Raw genomic sequence first — 6,000 nt, forward strand, 5'->3', positions numbered from 1 at the left:
CCTGTCTTTGTAACTTGAATCTACAGATCACATATCAGCTCTTCCTTTTTGCAAAACAGCTACAGTGAGTGCCCCAGTGCTGATATCACCGCTGGGGCTCCACACCAAAGAGGGAGACTATGGCCCTCCCCTCCAGCTGGTCTTGGTATCTGTGGTTTTCACTTCAGTATAAACTGGTTTAGGCAAGGCAGTTTGAACCCCTTCTTCTTGTTGCCCTGGATGGTGGTAATTCAGTAGTGTCCTACTAGCTCGCCCATCTAAAGGAGAGGCAATGTCCTATCTCCAAGTGTGTGCTCCATTTGTCCTATTCTACCTGGTACAAAACATTCATGCTGCTCTGCCATATGACTAAGTATATGATGGAGAATAACAAATTGCCGTCTGAGTTTCTCAGCGACATACCTATGTGATAAATGCCAGTGACTGTTGGAAATATTTTGATAAAATTTCATGGGGTCATTAGAGTGGAAAATGAGACTCCAAAGGCATTTTCCAAAGCAGATGTGTAAGACTATAAAAAATAAAAAAGGAGAAGAAAGTGCAACATAAAGAAGAAGAGATAAGCAGATATTGAAGGAAGGTATACAGTATCACATAACCTGTCCAGTAATCTCTACATTTTAGCTCATTCTGCTAATTCCAGTACGCTGTCCTAAAATCTTGCCTAATTAGATTTATTGAGAAAGTGATAACATTCTGTACTAGCTGTTCCAGATTGACATTGCTATGGCCTGAATTTTCAGAAATCTTAGAAAGACTTAGACCACTCCCAATGAGGGAATTAGAATTTTCTAAGTAAAACTATTCATATCTCAATGGCAAAAAGATTAACACAAGATAAAAATTTAAAAAAGTTTTTGTAACTTCTTCTTCCCTCTGGAACTCTGGGAAAGTCACATAGAATGGGAGGTGGAGAAAACATTCTGCATAGAACTCAACCTTTACACAGAATCATCCTGCCTGATTGATCACCCCTTATCCTTGGACCCAAATTATGCTTCTGACAGTCTTTTCCTTTAAATTGAAGCTTCACCTTAAAAGTCATAATCCATAAGCAAATTTGTTCTATTTGTCTTTCAGATTTGTCAGGATATGTCTGAATTTTTAATAGGTACCTTACCTCTTTTATTTAGAACCACTATTCTTTACATTTCCTTTGCAAATCATTCAGGTAATATCAGTAAATCAGAGGCACAGAAGGATTCTCTTAGAGAAACATAAGAAATACTTCACCTCAAAATTCTCTAACTTGGCTGTCCTCCAACACTGTCAGATAACCAGAAGTCCAGATTTGGTCATGTCCTTGAACAACAGTACTGTGCCAGCTGATATTTTTCTCTTTGCACCTCCTTAAAGAGAGTTTTTAAAGAACTATATCTTAATAATATACTTTTCCTTTCTTTTAGGACCCAAAAAATCCTGACAATTTGTTACGCATTTGAATTTACAAGCTTATAATGAAGATGGTGGCTTTTGTATTTTTCAGTGTGTACAGTGCAAAATCCCATGTAATAAACTATGTTCTTAGCTAGATAATCTTTCTCATAGTTAAGCTGAAAATTTTTATTCGAACTAGAAGAAAATAATTATCTTATTTGCTGTGCTTATTGGAGTGATTAGGAAATTCAGTCATAATCTTTGTATTTAGTTCCAATATTTTAGCTTTAAATTTTCTAACATAATTGATTTGAATAAGCCCTACTTAATTATTATTTAGTTGCTGCTTGTTTGTTTTTGTTTTCTATCATTTTTAAGATATAGGGCTGGAGATATAGTTCAGTGGCACAAGTGCCTGCCTAGCAAGTGCAAGGGCCTAAGTTCGATTCCCGGTACCAAAAGAAAAAAAAAAGAAAAAACTCACACACATAAATACATTTTTAAGATAGACTTTATCATGCTTTTAAGAATAAGTGGTGGTGTTTATGTCTGTATGTATTCAGAATTTTTTGTCAAAAAATTTTGCAAATCCAGAGAACTGTGTGTTACACAATCGTTTGGTAAACTTGCCAGCAAATTTTGGACAAATCACAATCCCTGTATAAATACCCCATCTTCTGACTGTTATATGACCATATTCAAGTAGACAAATACTTTAGTATTTTTAACTCTCAGATTTTATCATTCCCTAGTCTTGTTTTGACAAACAGCCTCATAACTCTGAGAAAGAATGGAATAGCTTAGGTCACTGTTAAAAAATTTCACTGAAACAATTCTAAAGTTATTTGTCACTTCCCCAAGAAGCCTTCCCTGAGCACACTATCTAATGTCTTCTCTTCCACTAATGTGTCATTAGTCTCTTCTACAGTTTTCTTTTGATTACCTACATAAGAAGGTAGCTTCTTTCTTTATCTCTTGTTCATTGTCGCTCTCCCAGCCAACTTTCGTGAAAATAAGACCCATAGTGATTAGTTCACTGAGGTGACAGCAGGATGCAAAGCAAAGACTTGATATACCAGTTGTCAATAGTCGTACGTGAATAAATAAATGAAGGATTTCCCATGAGTCAACAGCTTTATCTTATTTAACGCTACTTGTTTTTCATACTTTTAGAATTGTTGTTAAGTAGAAAAATATTTCCAAGTAATTTTAAATTTAATAAGAACTTTTTTTTCAAACTACAAATAACTGTATGTGAAAGTAAGGCAGCTGAAATTATGGTAGCAGTAGATGATCTCTAAAAAGGAAAAAATATCCTTGATAAAAATAGTTCATAAACATATTTTATTGTATACATATAACAGATAATAATCTTGTTTCTTTGTGTGCATTTAAAATGTCTTAATTCTGTTCCATTACTTTTCCTATCATTTAAAAGAGAGTTTAGGGTTATAGCTCAGCAGCTCAAGTGCCTATCTGGCAGACACAAGGTCCTGAGTTTGATTCCCAATACCTTTAGAAAAAAATAAAATAAAAAATAAAAAAGAGTTTAAACAGTTATATAATATGTTCTGTATGACATATAAAGGAACACCAAAAGAAAGGATCATGAAATCATTTTAAACAAGTATTACTTTTGTATATTGTTTTATATATATTTAATTTACATGCTAATAGAAGAAAAATAAGTATAATATCGACCTCTATTCTCATGGGGATTTTGTAGAAATCAAAGAAAACAAAACCACTGTTAAGGGCTTAGAATGACTTCCAACTAAGTTAGCTATATGTTTGTAATGTAGTTTTAGAATATATATTTTTCAGAAAAGAATTGTTCAAATACATATTCCACACTTAATTTTGATAACTCATATATTAAAACAAAAATTATAAAGCTTCTCCTTTTTCTGGCTCTTAGGTAAAAGTTTCTTATAGAGAATCACATTGAAAATAATATACTTCAGACATTTGCATTACATTCTAACAAGGAAGAACTAAAACTCAACTTTAGAGCATATACAGAGTGTCTATAAAATAGAAGTTCAGAATACTTGCAGTGAATTCAAGTATCAGTTTGGAGTGAATAGGTCAATTAAGTAAAAAACAAATAAGACATAAAGTCAATTTATGCCTCTTTCTCACTGATGGAAGTAAGATTAGTCATGGTAAAACATATTTAGTTTGAAAAAAACACACTTCACTTCTTAGAAAAAACTAAATTGAATCAAAAGGTAACTTCAAAAACTTAAAATATATTTACTTACATTGGTTTAATTAAAGAGGTGATTAACTATCTTTCCACTGGACATTAAAGTCACCCGCCTTCGCTTGCATGTCTCAGTCTGAAGGATCATGAGGTTCCAGCACCGTCAGAAGCCACGTCAGCCTGGTGTGACAGAGCTTATGAGTCACCCCTTTTCTTCTTCTAAATTTCCAGGCTGGTATGACCTTGGGAAGGGCCAATGAGATCCATGCAGTCTGCTGGCCTTCAACTCCTTTGACCTGGATTGTTGAGTGCTTCAGTGTTTCTGGATTTCCCCACTGTCTTGTTCGGCTGTTGTTCTTGAGGCTGATATGCTCTCTCATCATGAGAACCCAGAGTGTGTGGCCCTGTCCTGGTCCTTCTACTGGGCTGATTTCATCAGTTTGCACATTGCATGGAATGTCTTGGTGTATTCGCCTCTGTAGACACGTGCAGAAAGAGCCTTCTCTCACCCAGTTCCTGGCATTTAGGTGTTTTAGGGTCACAGAGTTTAGCGATGATGCCCTGGGAAAGACACACACTGGCCTTTGACTCTCACCACTTGGTTCAAACTTTGACCCTCATGCCTCCTGCCCGGAAGTTGTGATTGTCATGGCCTGAAGGTTATGTCCTTCTTGTAACCCTCATCAAAAGGGTTACATCTTGTAACCCCACAAAAGAATTATGTCCATCTTGTAACCCTCATCAAGTTGTTTTTAAGAGGAAGGACTTTTAAAAATAATTAGGTCATGAAGGGAGAACATCCATGCTTGAGATTAAAGTCCCCTTAAGAAGAGAAATGAATGAGATGATTCTTCCCTTAGCCGTGGGAGCCTACAACAAGAGGATGGCCACCTACTCTCCAGGAGAAGATTCAGACCCTTTCCAGAGCATACCAGATCTGCCAGTGACTTGGCCTTGGCCTTTCCAAATGCCTGAACTTTGGAAATTAAATGTGTATTGCTTAAAGACCCAAATCTCAGGTATTTTGTTACAGTGGCCCAAACAGATTCTTTGGTCTCTATGGCAGATAGCCCCATATTGGTCCACACAAGGGTCTTTCAGACTTGCACAAAACATTTTAAAACTTTGGCAGAAATCTGAAACTGAAAGAAAATGGCGGCCTTCAAAAATTAAATAATTACAAACGTGCAATAGTAATGCATATAGTTTTGGGATTTAACTCATATTTAACTAAAATTTGTCAAACAAATAGGAGGAGTTAATATACCCATTCTACAGATGAGAAATTTGAAGCTCAATTAGTGTGATTATGTGGCATGTTCATAATTGTTTTGAATATAATGAAATAGTGTAGTGGTGAATGTATTGGCCTGAAAGTCAGAAAATGTAAGGTCTAATTCTGGCCCTTTACTTATTGATTAACTGGTAGATTTGAGACAAATTACTTATTTACCTAATTACTTATTTACTAATTACTTATTTACCTAAGCTGCAAATAATAATTATTGTTACCAGAAATACTACCTGCATTATTAGTAAAATGATGCTATTGAGATGATTAAATGAAATAACGTATATGTGAGAGCTTTTCAATTTCCAAAGTGTTCATAAGTGCAGCATTTAAATTTTTTTTGCTTCACACCATTTTACAGAAACAAGCTTTTCAATCTCAAAGAATTGAGAATATTAATAGCTTTACATGTGCAATTGGAAAAGTATACACATTCTTCATGTCATTTAAATCCCTGTTACATTTAAACAACAGTAGAAGTTACAGAGATATGATTTTGAGGATTTATCTACAAACTGTAGTCTATTGCCCTGGTTCCTCTAAAGGATATTAATGTGTGAAGTATTCTATTTAAGAATTTCTTTTTGATCCAGCTCCTTTGAAGCCATTACAAAAGTACAGATCTTAGCAGCTATTAGACATCATCAGTTCAATCCATGGCTTCTCATATCAGATGTGTAAATATTAACTGGAATTTTGAGTCTTACATGATAACATAAACCAAATTCATTGTCTCAATCTATTTTTTCATAATAAATGAATTATAAAACTTGGTCATAGCTGCTCAGGCATTTGTCATCCTTCTGCTGTCTTGCAGTTCTAGGGAGATGAAGAGCAAAATCATGGCCACTCTCAATAACTGCTAGTATCAATTACATTCTGTGATTATTACCTGTCCAAACAAAAATATGACATCCTTATGCTCTTAATATATATGCATGTATTAAATGTGTGAGAAAAGTTTGTTGTCCAAGAGTCGTATCAAATTTTTAAAGACTGTTCATTCAGATGTCTTAGACCATAAACAATAGGGCTATCATTAATTCAAGGAAAATAAAGATAAAATTCAAAGGACTATAATCAAAAGATGAAAGGAACAGTGAGTGAGAGAGAGAGAGAGAGAGAG

The 6,000-nt window shown here is 34.6% G+C and overlaps 1 long non-coding RNA gene across 3 annotated transcripts in view; it reads right to left on the minus strand.

The window, feature by feature from the left end:
- The window catches only part of LOC106148506, a 35,091-nt gene extending 31,359 nt beyond the window's left edge, over nt 1-3,732 (minus strand). For all 3 annotated transcript variants that reach the window (XR_001234043.1, XR_001234042.1, XR_001234041.1), the window contains exon 1: nt 3,642-3,732. This is a non-coding gene — a long non-coding RNA (uncharacterized LOC106148506). The remainder of the gene's footprint in view (nt 1-3,641) is intronic.
- Nucleotides 3,733-6,000: the final 2,268 nt, after the last annotated feature.

Source organism: Chinchilla lanigera, unplaced genomic scaffold (assembly GCF_000276665.1).
Source record: "Chinchilla lanigera isolate Chin_1 unplaced genomic scaffold, ChiLan1.0 scaffold00022, whole genome shotgun sequence".
Taxonomy (NCBI): Eukaryota; Metazoa; Chordata; class Mammalia; order Rodentia; family Chinchillidae; genus Chinchilla; species Chinchilla lanigera.